The sequence below is a fragment of the Zeugodacus cucurbitae genome, unplaced genomic scaffold (genome assembly GCF_028554725.1).
Source record: "Zeugodacus cucurbitae isolate PBARC_wt_2022May unplaced genomic scaffold, idZeuCucr1.2 ctg00000024.1, whole genome shotgun sequence".
Lineage (NCBI taxonomy): Eukaryota > Metazoa > Arthropoda > Insecta > Diptera > Tephritidae > Zeugodacus > Zeugodacus cucurbitae.
The window spans coordinates 1-2,500 of record NW_026530835.1 but is presented as its reverse complement, the minus strand read 5'-3'; the positions used below and the strand labels follow the sequence as shown (position 1 = coordinate 2,500).

The 2,500-nt window shown below is 29.9% G+C and overlaps 2 non-coding genes across 2 annotated transcripts in view; both read right to left on the bottom strand.

The window, feature by feature from the left end:
* Positions 1-1,174, bottom strand: part of LOC128923633 (large subunit ribosomal RNA) — a 3,984-nt gene extending 2,810 nt beyond the window's left edge. Inside the window, exon 1 of the ribosomal RNA XR_008472382.1 lies at positions 1-1,174. This exon is cut by the window's left edge and continues 2,810 nt beyond it. This is a non-coding gene — a ribosomal RNA (large subunit ribosomal RNA).
* Positions 1,175-1,627: 453 nt separating this feature from the next.
* LOC128923627 (5.8S ribosomal RNA) lies at positions 1,628-1,806 on the bottom strand. Its single transcript, XR_008472376.1, has one exon. It is a non-coding gene; the product is annotated as a 5.8S ribosomal RNA (ribosomal RNA).
* Between the last annotated feature and the right edge of the window lie 694 nt (positions 1,807-2,500).

Sequence of the window (2,500 nt, the reverse complement as noted above, 5' to 3'; positions counted from 1 at the left end):
CTATCCTGAGGGAAACTTCGGAGGGAACCAGCTACTAGATGGTTCGATTGGTCTTTCGCCCCTATACTCAATTCTGACAATCGATTTGCACGTCAGAACTGTTTCGGTCTTCCATCAGGGTTTCCCCTGACTTCAACCTGATCAAGTATAGTTCACCATCTTTCGGGTCACAGCATATATGCTCAAGGTACGCTCCAGTTAGAGGTATAAATAATAATAAATTATCATTATACATAACTATATGGAACGCCCCGGGATTGAATTAATAGTAAAATATTTCACTAAAAATTAATCCCATTATATAAAAGTTAAGTTAATTTCGCCATTAGGTTTAATATAACCCAATGACTTGCACATATGTTAGACTCCTTGGTCCGTGTTTCAAGACGGGTCCCGAAGGTATCCTGAATCTTTCGCATTGTTAATCATATAAATGCATACAATTAATATTAAAATCAATGATAATAATATTATTGTAAAATTCAAAAGAATTTAAGCATTATATATGTAAAATCTATCAACACTTTATCAAATCATCAGTATTTATTCTATGTTAATAAGCTAAAAGCAAATTAATTTGAATAAACTTAACACCAATGATCTTTTGATAAATATTTTATTATGTTAATAGATTACAATGTCCTTATATGAAAAAAATGCACACTATTACTATAATATTATAAATATCACAGTTATAATGATGAATTTTTCATAATGGATATTCAGGTTCATCGGGCTTAACCTCTAAGCAGTTTCACGTACTATTTAACTCTCTATTCAGAGTTCTTTTCAACTTTCCCTCACGGTACTTGTTTACTATCGGTCTCATGGTTATATTTAGTTTTAGATGGAGTTTACCACCCACTTAGTGCTGCACTATCAAGCAACACGACTCTTTGGAAATATCTTTCTAGTAATCATTAACGTTATACGGGCCTGGCACCCTCTATGGGTAAATGGCCTCATTTAAGAAGGACTTAAATCGTTAATTTCTCATACTAGATATTAAGATATTCCATACACTGCATCTCACATTTGCCATATAGACAAAGTGACTTAGTGCTGAACTATTTTCTTTTCGCTCGCCGCTACTAAGAAAATCCTTGTTAGTTTCTTTTCCTCCCCTCATTAATATGCTTAAATTCAGGGGGTAGTCCCATATGAGTTGAGGTTGTATAAAAATATTTATATTTATTTTATATTTTAGCTTTTTGCTATTTTAAAGAAACATACATAATTATTTCTTAACACCAATATAATTTTCTTAATAATAAATATTCAATCTTTTCATCCCGTACTACTTACTTCATTATAACAACAATATTATTTTCTTGGTTTTTTACATTTAAGGCAATCCTAGAATAAAATAATATTTTATGCTAGACGTTCCTCTAAATGTATATATTATTTGAAATAATAATATTGAAATTTTATTGTTTTTGGGAATACTAAGATTCTTATTTATTATAAAATTTCGTTCAAATATGAGGTGTTCAAGAATATATTTTCTATATTTCTTTTTATGCTATTAATATTATGGATTGAAAAATACAATCCAGTAATATACCATGTGCTTAAATTCTTTTAATTGACTAAAAGAATAAGCAACTAATTTAGCATAGTCTTACAACCCTCAACCATATGTAGTCCAAGCAGCACTTTAAAATTAATTAAAGTACATAACAGCATGGACTGCAATATGCGTTCAAAATGTCGATGTTCATGTGTCCTGCAGTTCACACGATGACGCACAGTTAGCTGCGTTCTTCATCGACCCATGAGCCGAGTGATCCACCGCTTAGAGTGATAATTTTTTGTTTATTTTAATTTAACGTCAAGAGTTTTTAATTTATTGAAAGAATAACATTTCGTTTTCGTATATAATATATAAATTATTTTAAAACATCTTTCAATAAATTGTAATTTTCAACCCAAACATTTACAAGTTGCGCATGTCTTAGTCCAACAAAAACAGTAATTCCTTTTTTATTACATTTTATTTAATTTCTATATATTTTTAAGGAATTACACGTTAATGAGAACAAATTAACTTATCATTTATATTATTTTTATAAATAATAAGTACAACTATATATGTTTAAAGGTTTGTTGCGTTCAAATACAATGTATGCGATATAATTTTCATTATACTACAATACAAGGAGTAAAAAAAAAAAGAAAAAAAAGAAAAACATTCAAATAAATGAATGAAAAGAAAAAAAAGAAAATAATTTTTCTTTTTTATTCTTTTTTTGTTTGTTTGTTTGTTTGTTTGTTTTTTTTTTTATAATATTTACGGATAGGAACACAATAATGATCCTTCCGCAGGTTCACCTACGGAAACCTTGTTACGACTTTTACTTCCTCTAAATAATCAAGTTCGGTCAACTTTTGCGAAACAACCGTGAAACACAAGGCGTCACAGTGATCACGTCCGGAGACCTCACTAAATAATTCAATCGGTAGTAGCGACGGGCGGTGTGTACAAAGGGCAGGGACG